Raw genomic sequence first — 26,754 nt, forward strand, 5'->3', positions numbered from 1 at the left:
AAATTGTAAATTCTGGCACAAATTAGGGGCCAAAAGGATAGTGCGCGCGCACGTCTAAGGGCAAAATCAGAATTTTACCCCTTCTTAAAATTATTGCACCAGTGTAAACCATTGAAGCCAACATTGCCGAGTGGTAATGGGCACTAGACGTAAGTGGAGTGGGCGTGGGTTCAAATCCCACTTTCGCCGGTTGGGCCCCCTCCTTTTTATTTTTTGCACCATTTTTTTTGGGGGGGACCGCCCGCGCATGACTTGCACGTGATCTTCTCCTTCTTGCGCACGAACAGGAAGGAATTTTCTGGTTTCCTTCACGTAAGAACAACGATTTCCTCTGCCGCTCATTCCATCGCCGATTCTCCTCCGACGACCCACCATAAACCAAAATTAATAGTGGGTTTTGAAATATGATGTCGGAACGACCACATAGATCCAAGAATCAATGAAAAAAGGTGAGGTATTTTGCCCGGAATCGAGCAAAAATTGGCTTAGACGTAAACCCTAAAACGCGAACTTACTCCGCGGAATTCGTCTCCGGCAATCAACCAAATGTCGAGACAACTTAGGGCTTTTGTTCTCCATGGCGAGACGACCCTGCTGGTGCGAAGCCAAGTGATGGTTCACCGGAATTTGGCCGCAATCGGCGAAAAACTCTCCAGCCAGAAAAAACAAAGCCCGAAAAATGATTTGCCTAAAATAAGAGAACACAAAATTCACCATAAATCCGTATGTGATCAGGAAACAAGGTATAAAGGCTCTGATACCAATGATGGAAACGGATCCCATAAACATACGCAGCGGATTACACGAAATTAACAAGCCCTAGATCATCTTGAATCACCGATAGGAGAAATACATCACAGAAAGGACGTACCTCATTTTTCACAGATTAAATGTACACAATGCAACGAGAGAATCTGTCGCCCCTTTAACGTTCCAAAGAGAAGAAGGGAGAGATATTGTCGTCGTCTCTGTTCTTTCTTGTTCCTCTTTTCTTAAAACTGACAGAGGGACATATGTATCAACGTAAAGACGTCATTTCAATGATGCCTTTTCAACTGTTGACATGGGTGTGGTTGCCTACATGGGCGGACCACCGTAAACCCCATGGACCCCAACAAGAACATCAAATTCCTCTCTTGCCAGCCTATTCTTCTTCGGCATCCATTCTAATCCCTTACTAGTAATGCAGCAATAAGATAATTTTTTAGTGCTAACCTCTGGTGGTTCAATCACGAAGGCATTGTTATCCACGCTTACATCAAGCTGAACGACATCTGCCCAAGTGATGCTAGAGCTGTGATTTGCTCTCGCATGCTTCACTTCATCCTCGTTCCAGAAAGCCAGAGTTTGATGCAGGGATGACAGTACAAACTGATTTGTGTGAATCTAATCTCTACCCAGTAGCAAATTATAGGACAAACCAGCGTTCACTATGAAGAAAGTGGCCTTTGACGATCTGTTCTTGATAGCCAAATCTACTACCACTGCCCCCTAGCTTTACTAACATCCCCAGTGAGGTCTGGTAAGGTGACATTTATCAGGATCTCATCTTCATCTTTCTGCCTGATTTTCTTCAAGAACTTATGTTGTATTAAGTTCAATGTCGTACCAGCATCGACCAGAATTCGGTTAACTGGTCAACCGTGAACTCGTCCCATCATCATCAGTACTTTTAGATGCTTTGTTTTATATTTGAGCAACTTTTCGAACTCTACATTATCCCCGTCGGTAAATTGAAGTTTGGCCTCAGGCGTCTCTTCAATTTCAATTCCATTTTTCTCCGGTGAAGCCACCCTCATCGCCAACGCTAAAAAATTACGGAGCAACCTGGCCTGCATCATATTCGATCCCACAGACAACGCAGACGCTTCGGCACGGTCGAATTTTGATTTGACCTTTAGGGACTCAGACTTTTGTTCCTTTTCCATAACTTTCTGCGCTAAGTTTGACCCCTCCTTATCTTCTTTTTTTCACGCTAGACTCTGCGGTCTAGCCTTCTTTGACTCTCGAGCTTCTTACTGTCAGTTCAATTGTTGTAACTGGAGTTGTAACTTGTTTCTTTGAATCCAACGCCTTTGAGTCCTAGACATGCCCCTAAATTTTCAGCATCGGCATGTCCTATATTCTCTTGCTGCTTTTGGATAGAAAACCACTGCCCTTTAGGAGGATTTTGACGAACCTTCAATGTGCCCTTGCAATTAGTTTTCCGGCTCAGTAATGAAGGAAAATCATCATCCTCAAACTCCAATCCCCATCCGGTAGGCTCAATATTTTTAACGTTAATACCGGTACTCGGTGGCTTCAAGTAGCGAACATAGAAGTTGTACTTCCTACTCGGCTCACCCAGTGTACCGATCTCTAGGTCGCCATCTAGGTGGCGTTGCTTGAATGACCTTTTATCCACTCCTTCAGGTCTAACCTCACAAGTCTCAGCCTTGATTGGATGGTTACGTTGAGGTGGAGACCGTTTGGCGGCAGGTCCTTGCATACGTGAGTTATTCCTAGGTCCCAACATCTTGGCATTCAATAGCAATACGCTAATGCGTATTGATTCTATGGTACATGTATGCTTCCACATGCAGATCCTCATATCTCGATTCCCATGGCGACGGTTGCCACTTGTACCTTGGCTTCGTCCTGCCGTATCTGGACGGAAAACCATAGCTCATCTCTTGATGACACCTCTGGCACAGAACCATCAGCGGTGGTCCCTTTTCAGACGCTGGAGACACCATACCGGTCATCTGAGGAGAAGGATACTCATCAATTTCCATCTTCTTTCTTGGTTACTCGGGGAACTTAATCTTCCCTTGGTGGATAGCTTCCTGAACCGTTCCCTTAAAAATGATACAATTGGATGTACTATGGCTCCAAAAGTGGTGCCATTTGCAATACCTCCTATTGGATAACTCTTCTTTGGTCGGTATCTTCTTACCTCCAGTTAACTTGATAAGGCCATCTTGCAAAAGGAGATCAAAAATCTCGTCCAACTTTGTCACATCAAATGAATAACTTTCAAATTATTTTGCCTTAGTCATAACTGATTCTCTTACCCTTGCTGGCTTCAAAGCCCAGCATACATACGGCTTATCTAGGATCATCTTGGCAACAATGATCTCAATCGGCTCATCCTGATCATTGCCCTCATCAGAACTCTCACAATCCGCTAAAATCAAGTTATGCTTATAGTCCTTGTAAGGCTTTTTGTCCTTCTCCTTCCACAGATTCTCAAATGTCACTGTCGCAGCGGTTAAAGGGAACAAGTCTCTAAATTTTTGGCCTTCTAGGTATTCTCTAAAATTAAACTTCAAACCGGCTTTCGCCAAGTCTGTCACTTCCCTCTCAGCAAGAGTAACCATATAACGATTTCTCAATCTCTTAAACTGTGCTATATACTATTCAATTGTTTCATCATTAAATTATCTAATATTGGCTAACTCAGACAAGGTAACTTTCGGTACCATTCAGTAGAACTGTGCGTGGAACTTGTTCTTCGTGTCCTCCTAGCTCTACACATAATTAGGTGCCAGACTTGTATGTCGAATATCTGAATTCGATCCTATCAACGATGCAAGAAAGTAATGGAAATTCGCACAACACAAGAATTTACGTGGTTCGGCAGCAGAGATGTTCCGCCTACCTACGTCCACGGGGAGATGAGATCTGTTTCACTAATAACGTAGAAAAGTGTACAGCCGCTCTTTCTCACACCCTCTCTATTATAGAGACCTGTTTCGCCCTAAACATATATAGCGAAACCCTACATGGCACAAATTACAAAATTGCCCACATAGCCTAAAATATTTAATTTTCCCATAGAAATCCTTCTATAACTGAACATAAAACGCCTCATAATCTCGTGCTGTCTAGTCGTAGGGGGCCTTTCGGAACCGCCTCATAATCTCTTCAATAACAGAATACAAGACATCAACCTCAACATTGTATACCACGTAAATGCCGTTTCAGACAACGATAGCAAAAACAACCTTAACATAAGGCTCCACTCCAATCATTGTTCGCCTCACAGCATTGAGAAGTGAATTTACTGATGTGTTCAACAGCCGATTGATCATCATCTCCCGTGAACACAATGAAATCGGGTATCCTATACCCTTACGGATATGGCACGTTATCGACCTAATCAGGATATGGCTTCTGATAGATGGGCCTTGAAATCATTCCTTCTTCAACATCCACGCCTTGTATCACAGTAACCGTAGCATTTTCAACGATATGCTGGTCCCAGAGTGGATCAAATATCTAAACAGTGTTTCGTCCCTGCCCCCTGGTGAAGACAGAGGTCTTGCCACATTGTTCGCTTCACACGGTGGACGGGTATGACCCAGGACGCATAGAGACACCCATACCGATATTATTGGGTTCGGTGGGTTAGCTGCTCCCTCCAGAGGGTATCCAGCATTGCTACCCGGTCTAACGTTATAGTCAGTGTCTGGCAACACAGACTCTTGGATTTTCCATCCCCGATGCTATAACATTAGGTGTATGATTCATTTCTACAGCATTCCCATCTACATTGGCGTGTGGGAATCTGCTCACATTGCAGGGTTATTAAGGCCCCTCCCAACAACTCCGCTCTGATTCTGGCGGTTGACGGTATTAGTCCCCTAGAGTATCCTGACACCCGCTTGGATGGTCGCTTGATTCAAACCCCTGCTTCCACTCGGAAAGTGTAGATGTTATCGACACCCCATCTGCAAGTGAATTTACTCCTTGTCAGACAATGGTCGATTGGCTTGGAAGTTAGTTCCGTTACCATAGTGGCAATCATTGGTTTGAGAACATCAGAAAGATAGTTGACCATACGGTTGGCAAACTCCTCAAACATTCTCTTCATGGTGGCCACCGAAACAGTTTCTGGGGCCAACTCTCTTCATTCATTATCGATAATTTCCCGTGGTATATTTACCTAGTACTATGGTCGGAGCAACATTGCTATTGATCTAGCCGTCAGTCGTTGACAGCAGTTGAGATTGATACTCGTTGGCGATGCTGCCGCCTTAATTTCCGGTCTAGCCATCAACACTTCCTCAAGTCAAACTACAATTGGTCCCACTAGCCATGCCAAAAAGATATTTTTCCAGAAATGTCCGCGATGAAAGATCTTTCACCAAATGTGTAGAGTATTTGAATTTGATGATTAAACGGGTTCTTGTAACGACTCCAAACAGGAAGTGAATAAATGGATTGAAAGATAAATCTTGCGATAAAGATAAATGCAATAAAGGAAAGACATCTATGATAAATTGCAGAATAAAAAGATAAGTTTTATTGATTATTGATTGGATTTCAGATCCTTTACAAAGAGTCATCTCTGACTATATATCCAAGTACAAAGTGTAACCCTCGGTGATGGTTATTTTCCGTACTCTATCCCTAGATTCCCGAATTGGCTTCGATAACTGCTCTTCTTATCCTTTGGATGGTTTGAACTACGGACTTATCTGCTCCGCTTATCTGTCCATGTAATGTACCGACCTTGTGGTGTTACCGATGTTTCTCTTATTCAAGTGTCGACTATATTATGTTATTGGATACCGATATATGTTAGCTCTGGGCCTTTAAATGGCAAATCACTCTCATGGGCTTTCCCAATATCTATAGCCCAGGGCAATTTTGATGTTAACAAACGTAAAAAGAAAATAACCATCACGGATAGGTAGAACTTAGTAATGTAAATTTTTTTAAGAACTTCTTACTTTTATGCACTGAGAATATATATAGCAAAGTACAAAGTTTAACCATCGATGATGGTTATGTTCCGTACCCTATCCCTAGATTCTTGGATTGTCTTTGATAACTGCTCTTCTTATCCTTTGAACAGTTTGAACTATAAACTTATCTACTCTACTTTGTTGTTAGTGTAACGTACAAACCTCGTGGTGTCACCGACGTTTTGCTTATTCAAGCGTCAGCTGTATCATGTTATTGGCTACCGATACATGTTAGCTCTGGACCTTTAAATGACAAATCACTCTCATGGGCTTTCCGACTCTTTAAAGCCGAGGCCGATTTTGGTGTTAACAAATGTATATAGGAAAATAACCCTCACGGATAGGTTAAACTTAGTAATGTTCATTTTTTTTAAGCACTTCTAACTTTTATGCACTGAAGAATGTAGAATTTTATTATCTCCAATTCCTCTTGACATACTTATATCATTCCTGTTGACATTCTTATATCTTAAGATGCTTATTTTTACGACTTTGACATTTTAACATATGGACAGCCCGATCTCATGACCATATAGAGATTCGATTATCAAACCAACTTAGTCTATATGTTTCGTGAAATTTGGGCCTACTGACACTAGAGTACGTAGAAAGAGCCTCAACTGATGATGTACTGAGTAATAATATCTAAACTCGAAATCTTTGTTAGTAGTCATTTTTTATGCTCGATCGGTTCACTCAAAGAGTCATTGTTTTTACACACAATAACTTAGGACGCCGCATAAAAACCCGACTTCCTAGAGGCTCATGAAACCTCACGCAAGCCTTACGTACCGATCGCCTCTCCACTTTTTTTGGCCCGTGCATGTGATCCTAACCTCGAGCAATTTGAACACATTTAGTGGGATTTAAATGCACAACCTCTAATTTCTGAATTACAAATCTTCAACGCCCTAATTAACTGCTCCAATATCGTGGTTTATTGAAAGAATTGTTCTTTCGCATTGAACTTCCATGGCATTTACTAGGACGACTTAAGCTATCCTTTTCAAATTCGAATGACGTGATGACAATATAATTATCATCATTTATTTCACGCTAGTAAGGCAATTGCGAGGAAAGAAATTGCATCTCAATTCTGAAAAACTCGAATGGAACATGGGAAAATAACATGAAGTGTGGTGCGTGAGGACCCTAGTTGTATTCCATAGTGACGTCACGCAATTTATGCTCTCTAGTTTCGCGAAAAACAAAAAATTAGAAAAAAATGCATTTTTTTAAAATGATCACTTGTACCGTTCGTGTTCATTATCGATAACAACTTATATCAAAACATTTTTGTAGACGATGAAAATATTTTTTGTTGATTCATTTTTGCAAATGATATATGCGATCATTTCAAGAAAAATATCTTGTAAGATCAAGCAATTTCCATGAAACAAACGGTGCTTAAATTGCAATGGTCGTTTGCAGTTTCTATTTGAAGAAAAAGTCCACATAAATCCATGAAGTCACAGCACAAAAGGTTTGATTGCCGGTGCAATTTGTGCTTTGTGGAAACTAAAACGTGCGTCCATGCATTCTCACATGATTTATAACCTGTGAAGCAAGGCAGGTCTTCGGGACAAAGAACATGCTGTGTGGCCGTTTCTTGAATTTGTTAATCGACAAGAGAAGACTCACGCATAGACCCTCACGTTGTATGGATGCTAACACAAATGTCAAAAGTGTTTAGCTAATAGTTAAGAACATGGAGTGGGGTTAGTCGGCTATCCATCGGCCTCTATGCTTGAAAGCAGACCGAAAGTCTTCGTTCAGGGTATATCGAACTACTTTTACATTGAACGAATTTTATATATGTAACGAGCTAAAGTGAGTATCTAAATAAGTGGTCATATTTATATATATTTACAGTGTTGGGCATGTATATATTTTAATTTGAACTTTCGTAAACATCTCAACTAAATAGACGAAAACCCGAGATTTTTTAACCAATCCCAACCCAATTTGAAAGAACCTTCGACCCTATGTCCTCAGTCAACAAGATAGAGTCATTCTTAACGAGAGAAAAATGTTTTATACTAGACACCAGCAAACTTAACAAAAAGCAAAAAAAAAAAAAAAGGTCCGGTAGAGTAGACCTTTTTTAATTTGTATGTTATGCTGACGATGGATGAAAAAGACACTTCATAAGATAATGCTCCTGTTCATGATTGGCTATCAGATAACGAGAAAGTATTTACTGATAGGCGTTTTACCTTCTCTCTTGATTCCGTTTCTTTTCGCATAAAATAAATAATTTGTAAAATATTTTCCTTAAAGGAATCGCCGGTAATGATACGAACCCCTTTCTCTCTTGCCGATTAGCCACTTACCTAACTTACCTTACGTGCATCAACAACTTCGAATAAAAATAGCATTTTTGAGTTTTTACTACCCCGCATCGTTCTACAGCTTCAAGAAAATCTTGAGATTCGTATAATCCTTCACATAGGTATCTTTTTATTCTCTGAAAAATGGATTGGTTATTCAAAAGGCTAATGCCACTGATAGTAAAATTCATATACTAAAAGAATTCACTAATAAATGATATTCCTTAAATAAGCCATTAATTTGAATAAACACTTACAGCTTGCAACATTGGTCAGTAAACCTATTTAGTTTGAGTCTTAATATCTATGAATTACTCTAGTCAAAATTGCCAAAGCTAATTAAGGGCTCCTTTGTATGAATTCTTAAAATGGGTATTGAGGTAGTGGTTCCCGAACTGTTCATCATTGTCCAATGTCAGCCCTATATCCAACGCGTTACGAAATGCTGAATAACCCTCTGCATGGTGTTATATACTATCATAGTGACTTGCTACTTTTAGTTTATTTATGCCTCCAAGTTCTTAAAATTAGATGGCTTCATTAAATTTTTTTTTTTACATGTTTACATTCTTACTTACATGTTGGAGTAAAACCTTTCATATGATTCGTCAATACTTCAACTAGCTCTTTTTTTTTTCCTAGTACAAAAAAAATCAAGAAAGCACCACATCCGCTCCATTAAACCAATGCATCATGGGATATGCCATAGAAAAATCTACGAAACACAGTTCCAAATGTCAAGCCCTTCAACTTGGAAGTCTCTTCCATTTTCTTCACACAAGATAAGATATATGAAGTCACACAGGTGAAACAGCCACAACTTCTTCAAACTATAATTGTAAACACACTTGACACGTTCCTATTTCAACTTCACTGGAACGAACATACATCTGTAGTGTATCTATTCGCAAGCTTTTGTGACTTATCTAGGCGATCTTCTTTAGCAAAATGACGACATTGACGAACGCAGGATTTTCCTCGGACATGCTAGCGGCAAGTTGAGCCCCATATCTCTTGATGACCTCGTCGATGATCTCTTCACCAAAGTGGTCGACAAGCAAGGGCTAGGCCACGGCTCTCATGCACTTGGACAAATGGTCTCCCCCATCCTCCAAGACGACTTTAGGGTCGAAATCCGAGTCAAATACACTCCAATTCACTTCGGACACCTCCAAGCAATCGATTGAGAAAGAGCCTTGCTTTTGGACCTCCAATCGTACTTCTTTTGGTGAGGGAGTATAGTAAGGGATGTTGAAGGAGTCTAGTTTCTCTTCTTCTATGAGTCCCTGGATTAGTAGTAAGATGTAAAATTTAGATTGTGCTACCGAAGATTAGAACAATTGTGAAATCACAACTCTTTTGAATTTCTCTTTTTTGTTTTGGTTACCTCAAAGACCATCTAATTGAGAGCAATAGCCAAGAGCTCCCAAATGGAGCAACACTCTTTGCTTGAAGGATCGTCGCTTTTTCGACCCAGGAGGGTCAAAACCATACGCCCTCCCATCACCAACTCTTGCCCACGACACTCCAAGAATGTCGAGAAGTCCCTCTGGAATTGCTTGTAGTATGCCCTAATCACCCCTAGAGGGCTCGATCTGGCAATGTATATGTTACCTTTGTTTCCCTCTAGCCCTCTTGGGATCTGATAAAACAAGAAGAGAGAGTTTGTTTCCCATCAAGTTAACAAATAAAAATGGGGGCCAAAATATTACCTGAGACAACCAATGGAGGCTGTACGAAGAATGAAGCAAGTGCAGGCTCTCCTGAGCGAACAATCTCCCATAGAATGAACCAGGAACGCCGTTGAAGAAGCATGACGGCATCGCCGACGCTCCATACTTGCCCTTCATTTTTTTTTTTGGTCGAATACTTGCCCTTCATTTGCTCGCTCAGCTTTTGTTGGAATTTCGGCAAGAGGCTACCGAAGATGGTGTTGAAGTTGTTCCCTGGGAGATTGTTCAAGAACACTTGGAACTCCGGCGGCTAGTGGTTCATTGCCTTGTAGAGATCGATCATGATGGTGATGATCTCAAACATGGCGAAGAGAGTATTGGGGCCACAGGAACAGCCCAAATCCGCGATGGCAAGGCTTGTATGGAAGGCGGTGTCGGCAGTGGAGAAGAGAGCAGTAACAGCTGCCTTGGTTATGGGCTTCGTCATCAATGTCACCTTTTTCTACAAAAGGAAAAGAAGAAAGCATTAACTCGAGATAAAAAGAGAAGGCTCGTATCTTTAGTTTTTTTCATGGACAAAGAAATAAATAATTTGTTACATATATCTTCTACTCTGGAATAATGATATATTCTCGATTGAAAGGTAGGCACTTCATATAGAACGATCAAATCTTGTAGATTCCATGTATTTGCTATGTTGATCTGAATTAGAATGTTACGAAGAAAACCCTAATTTGATATAGAATGAAGAGATTATGTTGTGGCACTTAATGACCAAAAGAGTGTGTAATAATCAATCTTTAGATGCAGTTTAATCCAAGATTTTATGCGATGAGAGATGTTCCTGAAGCAATGAGTTGTTAGCATAGCTTGTTTCGCCCATTCCTCCATTCATGTGCAATACTTGCATGACTTCCATCTCACTCTCTCTCTCTCTAGCTGTCTTGCATTTGAATTGGTTTGAGACTCTTCTATTTATAGACGTTTTCGGGGTACTTAGCCTCAATGATTAATCCTAAGTTGAGTTTCAGTCCGAGTGTGAAACACGCATGGGCGTGAGTTTTGCTCCGGACAAGTCCATTTGGTGGGATCTCTATCCGCCATGTGAATTCCGATTCCTTCCAAATCAAGGACAAAAAAATTACAAGGTACTTGTGACATTGTTGTCGGTTTGTTCTTCACTATGCACAGCACGAGTCTAGATACTGTTGGAAATATAGGATAAATTGAAAGGTGAATAAATGAGAAATTGATGCTCAAAGAACACTCTTGAGTTGGAAGTGGGAAAGTGAAAAATATTAATCCCACATTGAAAAGAAAGAAGACTTTAGAGTGCTTTATAGATAGTTAACCTCCTTTGGAATGGTAACTATTATAGCATAAGAACTATGCCTCACGCGCAGGCGTGGGGTGTGCAAATCCCAGGCCTCAACGGAAGCCCGACGAGCTGAAACTTGGGCGTGGGCGCATGACCCGATTACACGAAAGGTGGGCCTCGCAAAAAGCCCATTTTTTTTGGCTTCTGGTTTATTTTTAAGAGAGAACTATATTACACTCTCACGAAGAGGGTCCTAATAGATGAGAGAAGGATATTGTGTATTTAAGGTTGTTCTACACGAACAAAGTTACCACCAAAAATTGCACGTTCAATACAGGTCTCGAAGGAACTTCTAAACTGCTCGAACTACGTTGTCTAGCTATCGCGAACCCCACCAAAGATCGCAAGTAGGTCTCCAAAGATCGCAAGTTCAATACAGGTCTTGAAGGAACCTCTAAACTGCTCAAACTACGTTGTCTAGCTGTCGCGAACCTCAATTCTTCATATCACATGACCCGATTACACGAAAGGTGGGCCTTGCAAAAAACCCATTTTTGGCTTCTGGTTTATTTTAAGAGAGAACTATATTACACTCTCACAAAGAGGGTCCTAATAGACGAGAGAAGGACATTGTGTATTTATGGTTGTTCTACACGAACAAAGTTACCACCAAAGATCGCAAGTTCAATACAGGTCTCGAAGGAACCTCTAAACTGCTTGAACTACGTTGTTTAGCTGTCGCGAACCTCAATTCTTCATATCACCGGTGGTGTGGAGTAGATTGACCTTTTTTCACGTTCACTGACACATAAAAATAAGCGATATATATATGTATATAGCATAAACTTATAAATATAGTTATTTTTAAGAACTTTAGATTATTATGCACTGAAAAATGTAAAATTTTCTCAGCGCCAATTCTTATTAACATACTTAGATCTTTGGATGCTTGTTTTTAGGACTATGACTAACTCATGTTTAGTCTCATCTCACGACACATATAGAGGTTCAACTACCATAACCGACTTGTTATACACGTATCAAGATATCCGTAATTTTAAAAACAACAACAACAACAACAACCTCCCCAACTAACGATGGATTAACTATTAATCTCCGAACTTGAAATCTTCGTAAGTGGTCACATTTGATGATCGACAGGTTCACTTAAAGAGATTTTTGTTTTGGTTAACTCAAGGACCCGGCGCAGAGACTCGACTACCTTGGATGCGCTAGAAACATTCGTCATGCCCTATGAACTGATTAAATTTGGGCCTTTGATCCGTGGAAATGGCCCTAATCTAAAAGCAGCGATATTCGAACGGTGACCTCTAATTTTTCAACTGAGGATTCCCCAACTGTCCTAGCTAACCGAGCCAATATCGAGGGATACTCAATGAGTTGCTCTTTTAGCATCGTACTTCTATGGCATTTAGCATGATGGCATAAGCTACTCTTTCTAGAAGGTGATGTGATGATGGGACCGTAAATATTACTAATTGAGTTGACAACATCTGATTTACGGTAAATTAGATTGGTAAGGCAATTGCAAGGAAATTGCGTCTTCATTCTTTGAAAACTCAAATAGAAGATGGGAATAAAGGGGCTAAATTTGAAGTGTCGGTGTGTGAGGACCTTAGTTCACTCATTCGATGATGACGTCATAAAAGATACAAGAGCTTGTCACCCGCTCTTGTAGAAGAAAAGTTGAGGCGAATAAAATTGTACAGGTCGTCCACATGACAAGACGCTTCCACCGGCAAAAACAAAATTGGATTGCTTGTGCATCTTCTGGGGCCCAAAATGTGTGTCGCGTGCATTTTCGTATGATGTATGATGAAAATGTGATGATGAAATACTTTTTAAAATTTTTCGCCACTTACAGTTGTACGCTTACATTTTCAATTCGAATCTTGTATTCATTAGGCAAAACCCAACATTTGTTTAAATTAAGAAATGTTTGGTTGAGCTAAAAAAAGTCGAATTATCACAAACGAAAACAAAATAATAATTACTAATCTAAGCCTAGGATTTCCATGCATTGTTTCCTTAGCTTCATTCAGGCGGTTCTCATGCTTGTTAGCCAATAAGAAAAGACTCATGCATTGACTATTATAACACATGGATGCTGCTGAATTAGATAATGTACATGCGAGTTTGGTCTGATTGCATTGCCCGAGATAGTGCAGGTTTTGTATTAGGGGGCATAGTCAATAAGGAGTTTTAGGCAACATGATAGTCAAAATACGATACAATAGTAACATTATTGCCTTAATCTCGTATGCAATTATATGTTCCTTTATACCATCTTCCTCTAATGTTGCCACTTTGTTCTTTCGAGAAGTAGTTAGATTGCATGGGGTGCTTAAAACTATTTTTTTTTTTTTTGTGTCAAATTTATACTTATCGTCCAATCTCATGATTCCTCACCATGATTAGTTAGCGGAAGTCCAAGGAAAAACCTGTTTTTCTATAGCAAGTTCTACCCACTTGCTAGTGGCCAGGAAAGAGGATTCTGATAGATTCCTTGATGATGAAAAAAATGCCTTGAAAGGCCAATGTCCACCAAGTCAAACTCAGCGTTCCCATTATAAGAAATTTCATGACTTGGAAGACTCGATTCAAGGCAATGGGGATGCGCTCCATCTTCGCAAGATTGTTGGGACAGTGGATGCGAAGGCCAAAAAAAAAAAAAAAAATGAACCGACCCGAACACTTGGGACATACCAGATCCGACCCCTTAACACCCCTACTTATACTTGTAATAAATGGGAAAACAACGCGAAAATCCGTCATTATTTCATGATCAAATTCAACTTTGGACATCTTGCATGCTCATTGTTCATACAGCTAGACGGCTTGGTGAAGGCTCAAGTTCTATGGTGACTTCCAATGGATGGGTCCATTACACACGACTAAGTGTTTATGGCTAAAGCCCCTTCTTTGTTCCTAGTACACATGTCCTAATTCCATAGGATTTTAATTCTATCAATCAAGAGCTGTCCAAGTAAAATACATGAGGATATATGATGACGTGGAAGACCTATGGGGAGAAGTACCGAAAAAGCCCTAAACTTGTTGATATTGTGCCAATTTAATCCTAGATATTTTTTAACCGATTCAGTTCTAAATTTTTTGCAACTATTTCAATTTAATCCATTCGGTGAATTTTGGTCGGTCGGCGCCGACGTGGAAGCTGGCCGTCTAGCGACATACTATGTTAACATATATATTTTTTATTTTTGATTTTTTTCCTTTTTCCTTTTCTTTTTTTTCTTTTTCTTTTTTTTTTTTCTTCCCTCTTCTTCCTCCAGCTAGTCGTCGGTGACAACCGGCCAGAGGTGAAGGCTAAACCTTGCCATCGCCGGGCGTGGCCACCGCTCGCCCGGCGTCACCTCACCCAATGACAATGAGGTTGAGACTCGCCATGGTTAGGTGAGGCTTGACCTAGCTAGATCTAGGCTGGTGAGGCGAGCCCAGCCCAGTCAACCGTTGCCTCTAGCCGATTGTCGACGGAAGAAGAGGAAAAAAAACTGAAAAAGGAAAAAGAAAATTAAAAATTAAAAAAAAATTAAACATTATGTTGCCGATCGGCCAAAATTGGCTGGATTGATGGAATTGACACAATTGCAAAAAAATTAGGATCAAATTAACACAATTATAATAGGTTTATGACGTTTTTGATAATTTTTCCACGACCTATGTTTGATCTAAGATCGTACGTGGATCGCGAGGTGACTAAATTTGGTTTTGCACCCTTCAATGAATGGCTAAATTTTGTTGCCTTTCTTCGTGGTGTTTGCTCCGTCGCTTTTTTGTAATTTGCCGCCTAGGCAACAAATTATTTTCTTGCCTATTGTGACCAAAGAAGACAGATAATAACATTCATTGCTTTTGAAAATCTAAGGCGACAGGAGGAAGGTCGCTTGACGTCGATGTGTTACGAGATAGAATGAATCAGAAAAGATACTAAATGAAGCAAAAGGAAAGGAGGATTCCAACACAAAAAAGGTCGCAACAGTCATACAACAAGAGATTGATCCAAAAAACTCTCAAATCTATTATAATTATGTCAATTCAATTCTAAACTTTTTTATTTTCCAATTCAGTCATAAACATTTTGTAATTATGTTAATTCACTCCATCCGGCTAATTTTGACTAGCAAAAACTGGCATGGACGTCATCCTGTGGCATAATATATTATTTTTTTGAATTATTTTATTTTTTAATATTTTTGGCTGTCTTGACTAATTATTTCAAATGACACGAACGATACTATTGAGGAAAATATTTTTTCAATTATTCATCTTTCGTGAAATAAATAGAAGTGTTCCTAGAATCATCGTTAACTCAATAGTTCATGATGTCAACCCCTCTCTCTCTAGAGCTGATTAACCACTTATCTAACCTACCTTGCGTCCATCAACACCTTCAGATAAAAAAAAAGAGGTAATCTTGAGTTTATACAATTACCTCGCATTGTTCTACAGTTTCAATAAATCTTAAGATTCGTATAATCCTTCGCATAGGTAACTTTTATTTACTGAAAAAAAAAATTATTGGATATACAAAAGGTTAATGCTACTGATAAAATTTACATGCATCAACTCACTAAATGATATGACAAATTCCTATTAAGTAATTAAATAAGCCACTAATTTGAATTAACACTTGCTGCTTGCCATATCGTTTAGTAAATCTATATTTATTTTATGAGTCTTAATATCTATAATGCTACTCTTATCAAAGTTGCTAAAGCTAATGGAGGGCCTGTTCAGAAAAAGAAAAATAAAAATTACGGGTTTGTTTGTTTGAATTCTTAAAACGGGTATCGACGCAAGTAGTTCTCGAACTTTCCATCATTGTCCAATGTCATCCCTATGTCCAACGCGTTACGAAAAGTTAGGGGCAGGGTCCTTTTGTTGAATAAACCTCTGCGTAGTGTTATGCACTATCACAGCGACTTCCGAGTTCCTACTTTTAATTTATTTCTGCCTCCAAGTCCTCAAGTGTGGATGGCTTCATTAATTTTCTTTTACATGTTTACTTTCTCACTTACATGGTGGAGTACAACCTTTCATAAGAAAAGGGGTTAAAAAAGTTGTAAATCTATTGTATTGATGTCAATTCAATCCCAAACTTTTTATTGGTGTCAATTTAGTCTTAAACTTTTTGCATTTACACCAATTGATTCTGCTAGGCTAATTTCGACGGAAATTGTTGACGTGAATGTCAATCGCCCCACGTGGCACGACCGACATAACGTGGACTTTTACACACACACACACACATATATATTATGTTTTTTTTAATTATTTTTTCCCTTTCTTTTCTATACTTCTATTTTTTAACAAGGGTCAGTGAGGGTCTCTTGCCGACCACTGCTCCTGGAGAGGGTCATTGGCCCCCAATAAAAAGAAAAGGATGTGGAAAAGAAAAAGAAGGAAAAAATAAAAATAAAAACCAAAAAAATGGGAGGATAACACTAGGAGTGCCAAAAATTATGTATGACACTCACTTTAGTGCCAAAACTTTTTCTCGAATCACTTAAGTGCCAACTCCGATCCGCTTGGCTCGAAATTCGATTTGACTTCCTTAATTAATATTTGATGCTGATGTGGCTTGTCGGACGTCTAGTTAGCAATAAAAAAAATAAAAAAATTAACAAAACATAATAAAAAAATAAAAATTACAAACTTAACTAGATTAAAAAATTAAAAAAGCTAAAAATTCCCAAAAAAAAAAGACATGTGTACTAGAGGTCCTAAAACTTGTTATGAAAGTTCAATTGAGTCCTAAAACTTACAAAAAAAATGCATTCGAGTCCTAAAACTTGTCAAATTGTTGCAATCAAGTCATTCTTTTAACTCCATACATTTGGACTAAAGGAATAATGATGTTTTTTTAATATTTTCTCTCTCTTACATGGTATTGATGTGGCTGAGATAACATTATTTTTGTGCAAATATGATTTTTAATATAAATTTCATTTAAAATATATTTAAAAATAAGCTCAAAAATTTTAAAAAAATATCATTAGAATTCGGGCGATGAGGGTCACCGGTCCTCATCAAGGTCTAGCCGAGGGCCGCGAACCTTGTCCAAATCTGGGTGCGCTTGTGGTCGATAGGGGTTGTCGGCCACTAGCGAGGCTCGGCGACCCCCGCCGGCCATGCCCCACTCTCACCGCCTAGTTCTCCATCTCCATTTCCCTTTTTTTATTTAAAATTTTTACCTTTTTTTGTTAAATTTTTAATCTTATTTTAAAATATATTTTAACTAAAATTTGTATTTTGAAAAAACTTAGTTTTTAGCTTTTTTAAATCTAATTTTATTTATTTTAATTTATTTAATGTTTAGAAGTTCACATGGACTTAACTTTTTTTTTAAATGCCACTTTATGTTAAAAAATTGATGATGAATGTCATGTATTAATTTTGACCGAAATATCTCGCTAGATGTGCTTAAGTGATTGTTCTTTTTGTCTAATCTAGCACTTAAGTGATCTGAAAGAAACTTTTGGCTCAAAAGTGAGCGTTGTACACAACTTTTGGCACATCTAGTGTTCTTTTAAAAAAATAACAAAAATACAAAAGAAAATGAAAAAAAGTATTAAAGAAATGTCCACTAAGTGCCAACCGTGCTACATGGGACAGCTGACATCCATGTTAATGACTTTTGGCTAAAATTGGCCGGATGGACTTAGTTCGCACAAATGCAAAAAGTTTAGAACTGAATTTGTATCAATAAAAGTTTTAGGAATTGATACCAAAGCAATAGTTTTAGGAAATTGATACTTCAATTAGCTCTTTTGTTTTCCTGTCATAAATAAATCAAGAAAACACCAAATTGAGAGAGAGAGAGAGAGAGAGAGAGAGAGAAGTGTGAGTGGGTGAATGGATATGCATGGGCCGGGCCACAAAAATAAAACGAGGACCAGTCTTCACCCTTGTAGGCTCATGTCGATTTGGTCGATCCAATTTTTTTTTTTTTGCAATTTTTTGTTTCATATTTTTATTTTTTTTTTAATTTCCTAATTTGCGATAATAAAGAAAAGATGCATATTACCTAATTTGGTCCTATTTCTTTTGACGGAAAAAATAAAATACAGGATCAACAAAATTAGGTGTCATTACTTCCATCTCTCTCTCTAATTGGCTTGCTTTCGAATTGGTTTGAGACTCTTCTATAGATATGTCATGTGTTCTCATGAAGGGAAGCAATATTGTAACACACATAGCGACACATGACGTATCTATCTAGATTTGGATATTTGAAGATGGAAATTGCTTGTGCAACATCGTTAGGTTCTAATAAATAGTGGGATGATTAGTTGGTGAACCTTGGGTGTCCACTCTCAGTCGATGAGGAAGCGGGTCCCAAATATGTAAAGCATGCGGGTGACAGTTCTAATACTACACGAAAACGGAACTTAAATAAGATGGGATAATTTACTTAAAGAAACCTTAACTCGACTCTACACGATACGACGTGAGTTGTATCAGTAGTTGTGACGTTTGGAGTTAGGTGATAGGGCAAGTTCACTTACCCCATCAAGGATAGGCTATCCGGTGAATTTACATCACTAGGATAATGTGACATCCCGTAATCCGGCTCGTTTTGAAGCCTTGAATAAATGAAAAGTCTCATCGATGTACTTCAGTTGAATCTCACTCGGAACCGATCCCTCTCGAGTAGACTAACCAAATGGGAATGGCTAACTAGGAAAAATCAAGTACGTGGACCTAAGAACTTGATCCTGGACTGACTCTTTGGCCATGAAAATTGTCGAGGGAATATTTTGGACCAATATAGGCCGATCCTAGGATAATTAAGGAACGATTTGGATAATACCCAACGCTTGGATCACGGGTGATTCCGTTCGACCTCGTATGGGTTCCGAACGTCCCCGAATTATTTTCTAACGATCGTGTCCATCGGGACTAGTGATTGACCCTCGCAATTGAATGACAACCAAGGTCGCCAAGGCTCGAGTAATTCTTAAACGTGATTTTAATCACGGGTCGATACGCGTAGCTCCTAAAAGCCGCCCGTTAGTTTGAGATACGCCGACAATTCTATTGATCGAGATTGATCGCGAATCGAGCTTCGGAATTTGACGTCGGACCTTCGGGGGTTTCAATAAATAAAATTTTGGACGTTTCCTCATCCTGTGTGAAATTCCTTCGCGGTTCGCCCCAAAGAGGTTCAGGAAAAGTATATTTGGACTGGATATGGGAAAGGACCCATTTGCCCTCGAAAAATACCCCATTTTTCACTTGGAACTAAGGGTATTTTGGCCATTTTTCCTTTTGGCCGAGATTGACTAGTCAATGAGGGGAGATAATTATTTTTCTCTTGACTTTGGGAGCATAATTAATTATTATTAACCTATATTAGTTATTATATTGGCATCTTCTTCTTCATTATCCAAAGACTCTCTCTCTCTCTAGCTCACTTTCTCTCTACCTCACTCTCCCTCTCCCTCACTTGGCCAAACACCCTCTCTCTCACCCTCCATTGCCGAAAATTCTTCAAGCCTTCTTTGGTGTCGCTTTGGAGCGTTTGGAGTCGCTAGATCGTCGCCGAGTCGCCGGCCGTGCAAGGATCGCCGGAATCGCCGATTAGCTTTTCCTCAACCGTTCAACGGAGGTTTTTGCGAGTTTTTGAGGTAGGATTGTTTCTAAACCTAAATTAGGTGGTTAGGTTGCTAAAAGACCATGAAATTATGAATTTTTGATGAAGAAAAGTGTTGGTTTTGAGCATGTGGAGGGGCTGGACGAAAATTGCAGAAATGGAGGTGAGATATGCTTGTTCTTGAGGTGAATAGTAATTGCAAGAGGATATTTGTTTGGTCAAAGTTTGACCATGGTCACCCTACCAACCCTAGTTACTTTATGCCCTAACTAGAGTTACTTTATGCTATAGTTTAATCATGGTTAGGTTAGTATTTGACTCTAGTTAGTTTTTGAACCATGGTTAGTTTAAATATTAACTAGGGTTACTTTATGTGACATAAAGTTGTTATGCCATGGTACTAAATAAATGTGGCATTAGTACTATAGTTTAGTACTATAGTAGAATTATTTTGCATGTTAGAAAATTATTATCGTTCGGCCGTGATGAATTTCCACGTTAGTATAATTTTAGTGGCGCGTGATTTATAAATTGCTACATTAGCGTAATATGGTCGCATGACGTGGATTGGATACTATGGTAGTGTTAATTGATCGGGTAGTATGAATTAATATTTGGTTTAGTGTGGATTAATCGGGTGATCCCGAATTATTAATTCTCTAACGTGAGTGAATCACGTGGTCCCGATCTGTTTCGAGAAAATGAGAAGGGTCGTATTCAATCAAGTCGTCTCGAGGCCAAAGTGAGCCGTATTCGTCGATTGTCCGAGACCGAGAAAATGTAATGGTCGTATTCAATCAAGTCGTTCGAGGCCAAAGTGAGCCGTATTCGTCCGATTGTTCGAGACCGAGAAAATATGAGGGTCGTATTCAATCAAGTCGTCCGAGGCCAAAGTAAGCCGTATTCGTCTGATTGTCCGAGACCGAGAAAGTATGAAAGTCGTGTTCAATTAAGTCGTCCGAGACCAAAGTGAGTCGTGTTCGACTAATTGTCCGAGACTTGATCCGGTCGTGTTCCTATGTGTCCGAGACCGAGATCTGTGGGTCGTATTCCTATGTGTCTCGAGACCCGGGTATATGTATAGAGCCGTGTTCCATAAAGGTCCGAGGCTCAATTTCATGAATGTATGATGTCGGTGGAGTGACGTGGAATATGTTTGGAGTAACGTGGAATATTCTGGAGTAACGTGGAATATTCTGGAGTGACGTGGAATATTTTTGGAGTAACGTGGAATATTCTGGAGTGACGTGGAATATTTTCGGAGTAATGTGGATATTTATATTATGGCTGGATGTGTTAAAAATGGGCCCCGGAGTACGTAGAATATTTTATTGTCGGACCGAGGCGTGAAACGCCGAGGAGAGAGTAACGTAGAATATTTGAGAAGGTGTGAGAATTTTCAGAGAAAGAGTGGAATTTTCTGGAATTTAATTGGGGAATTTTTGGGTAAGAAAGAAAGAGTTGTTGGAAATTGTTGCTCGCCTAGATGGTGTCCGGAGGCACTAGCGACCCGATCTAGGGTTAGAGATTTTCCTATCGAGATTTTATCTCACCCCGTCGTGGGTTCGTTGTTTTTCGGACCATCCGCCTCAGCCATGAATGACCCGCCTCAAAGGTTCGGGATCCCGCGGGACATGGAAACCGTGGTGACAGAGTACCCAGTAGGAGAGGACAAGGTGTATTATAGGCACGTGACTACGATATGGGTGGATACCGGAGAGCCTTTTTGGAAGACTCATACGTACGTGGCGTGGACGTACCGCCACGGGGATTTGCTTGTGGGACCACCGAGAGGATTTGATGTTCCCTTTGATGGAGTCGGAGAGTTTGATCCGGTAAATGCTGCTCCTCCCGATGGTGTGGTAGTGCATCCAGATGCTGGGCCTGGAGTTTTGGCGCCTAACCCCATAGTTGCGGTACCCGCGGAAGAAGATGGTGAAGTTGTGGAACCTTTGGATGTCGAGCAGTCTTCAGAGTTGGATGAGGACGAGCTGGCAGCCTTAGGCGAGATTGTGCCGGATAGTGAGGATGAGGCTTAGGATAGTCGGCCTCTCGGTTTTTGTGGAGTGTTGTATTTTGGTAGTGTAGCGGGCTTCGACCACGTGTCTTTTGTTATAGGTGGTCACGGGCTTGTACAATGGCCCCCGAAGCCCTAGGTTTGACAGTTTGTAACAACTATGTATATATGTACATATGTGTGTTTTTACCATCCCAAGTTATCGTAGTGTTATTGGTTTTCTGTACGGAGATTTTGTTGCTTCCGCATGTGTTGTATAATATTGTTGGCCCGAGGATCCGGGAGAACCGTACGCAAGTGAGGCCAGGTGGGATGTCGACGATTCGTAGGGTTCGGGTCGTGACATCCCCGTTTGGAGTGGTATCAGAGCAAGGTCAGCTCGATCCAGGTTTGGAAGAGTTATGGAGTGATAAGGAGCGATAACTTTGGGATGGTTAGGCAGAGAGACCTTAGGTGTCTACGCGAGCTAATCGCGTTATGCGGGGCATTTGAAAATGCGCCCGTGATTTGCTTGATTGATTGTTTTCGTGCTGAATTTTGGTGCTGTTTGTTGAATCGTTTACCGTAAACGATTATTAGCTTTGAGCTAATTGCTATGTTAAGCAATGTGAGACCGCTAGACTCAAGTGGGTGGTTTAGGTCTCTAATTCCTTGGTGGAATTATTTTGGTTCAGGTGTTGCGAAGAGAGTTGACGGAAATGGAAAATCAAGGTAGAGGTTCCAGAGGAAGTTCTAGAGGAGCATCTAGAGGAGGTTCTAGGGGAGCCTCTAGTTCAAGAACTACGGTTAGGGAAGATCCGAGAGTGGATGGAGTCCTTAGGGCTCTTGAGGAAATAGGAAATCTCATGGGTAGGCAAACTCAGGAACGAGCTGCCGCTATTGCCCAAGCCGCCGAGGCTGTTGTTGCTGCTGCTGCTGCTGCCGCTGCTGCCCATGGGGGCAATGTTAATCGGGGGAATGATAACGGGAATAGACAGATGCATCGGTTGGTAGAGCAGTTCTTGAAGTTGAAACCGGCAAGGTTTACCGGGAAAGGTGACCCGAAAGCTGCACCTCGTTGGATAGAAGATCCGGAGAAAGCATTTGAGGTGTTGGGTTGCACCGAAGAGGAGAAAGTGACGCTGGCAAGATATCGGTTGCGGGACACAGCTAGTGATTGGTGGAAGGCCACCAGGGGAAGAGTTTTCCCGGAGGGTACAGTATCGAATTGGACTATCTTCACCGAAGTCTTCAATGGGAAATACTTTTCGTAGACTCGCTCGAGAACGTAAGATATTAGAATTTCAGCAACTCCGCCGTAACCATATGACGGTAGATCAAGTATGAGGCTGAATTCTCGAGACTCACAAAGTATGCTCCTAGAATGGTAGAGAATCCACTGGATAGAGCGAGGAGGTTTCGGGACGGATTGAGGCCGGAGCTTCGCAGTCAGCCGATCCTGCTGAATCCGAGGGATTATGATGAGCTATATGAGCGGGGTCGGATGGTGGAGCGAGACATGAAAGAGAGAGCTGCCACATCCGGATCGCGGTTCATGCCGGTCGGGGACAACCGCCGGTTTGACAAGAGGCCCATGATGGGAAATAGGCGTTTTGTCCCTCCCGTCGGAAGAAATAATGGGAAATCGGTATATCGGTTCAATCAGAATCGCCGATTTTGTGGCAGGAGGCACGGGAATGGACCTTGCCCGAGTAGGATGGGGGCGTGCTTTAAATGTGGAAAATTTGATCATCATGTAAGGAGTTGCCCGGAGCTAGCCCCGTAACAGCGATTTCAGCCCCAAAGACCCCGTGCGAGGCCTCAGGTTAGAGCCGCTCCACGTAATAACCAGAACAGACCGCCGGCGCAAGGAAGAGTGTATGCAGTGGCGCGCAATGAGGCGCAGAATGCGCCCGGCGTGATCACAGGTACGGTCTCCTTATGTGATCATGCTGCATATGCTTTATTTGATTCCGGAGCATCCCATTCGTTTGTATCTGCTCAATTTGTGGAGTTAGTCGGGATTGAGTTAAAAGCGCTAGAAGTAATGTTGCACGTAACTACGCCCTTAAAGGATAAAGTATTGGTTACCTTAGGGTGTACTGGATGTAAGATAGTCATTGGCGGTAGAGAAGAATTAATAGACCTAGCAGGTTTGACTATGCATGATTATGACGTGATAATTGGAATGGATTGGCTGGGAAAGCAAAGAGCTGTTTTTGATCGTGGTAGCAGGGTGATCCAATTTAATCCTATTGGTCATCCTAGATTTGAGTTTGTGGGAAGTCGAGGAGGAATCTCGATTCCTCGATCTCGTCACTGGAAGTGACTAAGTTGTTAAATGAAGGATGCCAAGGATATTTGGCTGCGGTAGTGGATTCGTCGATTGAAGGACCGAGGCTAGAGGATATAGCCGTGGTGCGCGATTATCCCGATGTCTTTCCTCAAGAATTGCCGGGATTGCCACCTGAAAGAGAAGTAGAATTTGTGATTGAGTTAGCACCGGGGACAGAACCAATTTCCAAGGCGCCCTACGTAATGTCCCTCTCAGAGTTAAAGGAATTGAAGGTTCGGATGCAAGAATTGCTGGATAAAGGATTTATCCGCCCCAGCGCATCGCCTTGGGGAGCGCCAGTGTTGTTTGTAAGGAAAAAGGATGGGTCATTGCGATTATGCATTGACTACCGGCAATTGAATCAAGTGACTATTAAGAACAAGTATCCATTGCCAAGGATAGATGACTTGTTCGATCAACCGCAAGGCGCTTCAGTATTTTCTAAGATCGATTTGAGGACGGGCTACCACCAGTTGAGGATCAAGAAAGAGGACATACCGAAGACTGCTTTTCGTACGGGATATGGGCATTATGAGTTCACGGTCATGCCTTTTGGATTGACTAATGCCCCGGCTGCCTTTATGGATATGATGCATCGGGTGTTCGGAGAATTCTTGGATCGGTTTGTCATTGTGTTTATCGATGATATTCTGGTGTACTCGAGGAGTTTGGAGGAACATGAACATCATCTGAGCATCATTCTCAGGACCTTAAGAGAACACGCTCTTTATGCCAAATTTAGCAAGTGCGAATTTTGGCTCGACCAGGTAGCGTTCCTTGGACATATCGTCTCGGGTAATGGAATCTCGGTAGATCCGGCGAAAATTGAGACCGTGGTGAATTGGCCAAGACCGACGTCCGTCACGGAAATTCGGAGTTTTCTAGGCTTGGCAGGGTATTATCGCCGATTCGTGGAAAAGTTTTCTTCGATATCTATTCCGCTAACGCAGCTAACGAAGAAGGAAACTCACTTTGAATGGACAGATAAATGTGAGAGGAGTTTCCAAGAACTGAAACATAGGTTGACGACGGCACCGGTTTTGACGATACCATCGGGTCCTGGAGGATTTGAAATTTATAGCGATGCTTCGCTAAAAGGACTCGGATGTGTATTAATGCAACATGGCGGGGTGGTCGCATATGCGTCGCGACAGTTGAGGCCTCATGAGCAGAACTATCCAACGCATGATCTAGAACTTGCGGCAATTGTTTTTGCATTGAAGATATGGAGGCATTATCTGTGGGGAGAAAAGTTTCAGATTTATACGGATCATCAGAGTTTAAAGTATTTATTCTCCCGTAAAGAGTTGAATATGAGGCAGCGCCGCTGGATGGAGTTATTGAAGGACTACGATTGTGATATTTTATATCACCCCGGAAAAGCGAATAAAGTAGCGGATGCTCTGAGTCGAAAGTCGAGCATGGCGCATTTGATGGTGAAAGAATGGACTTTATTGGAAGAGTTGAGAGATTCGGAGTTTAAGTTGGAAGTTGGCAATCTCACAAGTCTACCGGCAACTCTGAGAATTGAGCCGTAGATTCGGGCAAGGATTAAGGCGTTGCGGTCAGTGGATCCCGACATTCAGAAAATTTTAGAGACGGATGCCACCAAGAGGAAACCTGAATTTCAAGTGGCCGAGGGCGGAATCTTGAAATTCCGTGGACGTCTGTGTGTTCCTAACGATGAGGAGCTCAAGGAAAATATTTTGTCAGAAGCACATCGGAGTAGTTATAGTGTGCACCCGAGCGAGTACTAAAATGTATCCGGAATCTGCGCCAACATTACTGGTGGAATGGAATGAAAGTCGACGTGGCCAAGCATGTGGCTAAGTGTTTGACGTGCCAGCAAGTGAAGGCACAACATTGTAAGCCTGGAGGACTACTTCGACCGCTAGAGATTCCCGAATGGAAATGGGAACACGTTACCATGGACTTCGTTATGGGATTACCGAGGAGCCAGAGAGGGCACGATTCGATTTGGGTAATAGTCGACAGATTGACTAAGTCGGCACATTTTCTAGCAAAGTGCGAAAGGATTTCGCAATGGAAAAGTATGCTGAGTTGTATATGCGCCAAATAGTTCGCCCGCATGGAGTGCCAGTAACCATTACGTCGGATAGAGACCCCAAGTTTACTGCGACTTTCCGGAAAAGTCTTCAGAATGCCATGGGAACTCAAGTACGGTTTAGCACCGCCTATCACCCTCAGACAGACGGACGATCGTAAAGAACAATTCAGACTCTTGAAGATATGTTGAGAGCATGTGTGATAGATTTTAAAGGGGGCTGGGAGGAACAGCTGCATTTAGTAGAATTTGCCTACAACAATAGCTTCCAGCAGAGTATTGGAATGGCACCGTTTGAAGCGTTGTACGGTAGAGCTTGCAGAACTCCGGTTTGTTGGGATGAAGTTGGTGAGAGAAGCATAACGGGACCAGAACCGGTCCAGCAATCCGTTGAGGCGGTGAAAGTGATCAGAGACAGGCTAAAGACCGCCCGCAGTCGTCAGAAGAGTTATGCGGATAGACGACGTAGACCGTTGGAATTCCGGGTGGGAGATCATGTCTTCCTTAAGGTGTCGCCGATGAGAGGCTTATCTCGGTTTGGGAAGAAGGGAAAATTAAGTCCGAGGTACGTAGGCCCATTTGAAATCCTGGAACGGATTGGGACATTGGCTTATCGACTCGCCTTGCCGCCGAACTTGTCCCAAGTCCATAATGTTTTCCACGTGTC

The 26,754-nt window shown here is 41.2% G+C and overlaps 1 protein-coding gene and 1 pseudogene across 1 annotated transcript in view; both read right to left on the minus strand.

Moving 5' to 3' along the window:
- The window catches only part of LOC115738933 (salicylate carboxymethyltransferase-like), a 95,176-nt gene that overhangs the window by 33,961 nt on the left and 34,461 nt on the right, over positions 1-26,754 (minus strand). The window lies entirely within an intron of this gene.
- Positions 8,797-10,706, minus strand: LOC115732099 (annotated as a pseudogene).

This window comes from Rhodamnia argentea, chromosome 1 (genome assembly GCF_020921035.1).
Source record: "Rhodamnia argentea isolate NSW1041297 chromosome 1, ASM2092103v1, whole genome shotgun sequence".
In the NCBI taxonomy this organism is placed as follows: Eukaryota; Viridiplantae; Streptophyta; class Magnoliopsida; order Myrtales; family Myrtaceae; genus Rhodamnia; species Rhodamnia argentea.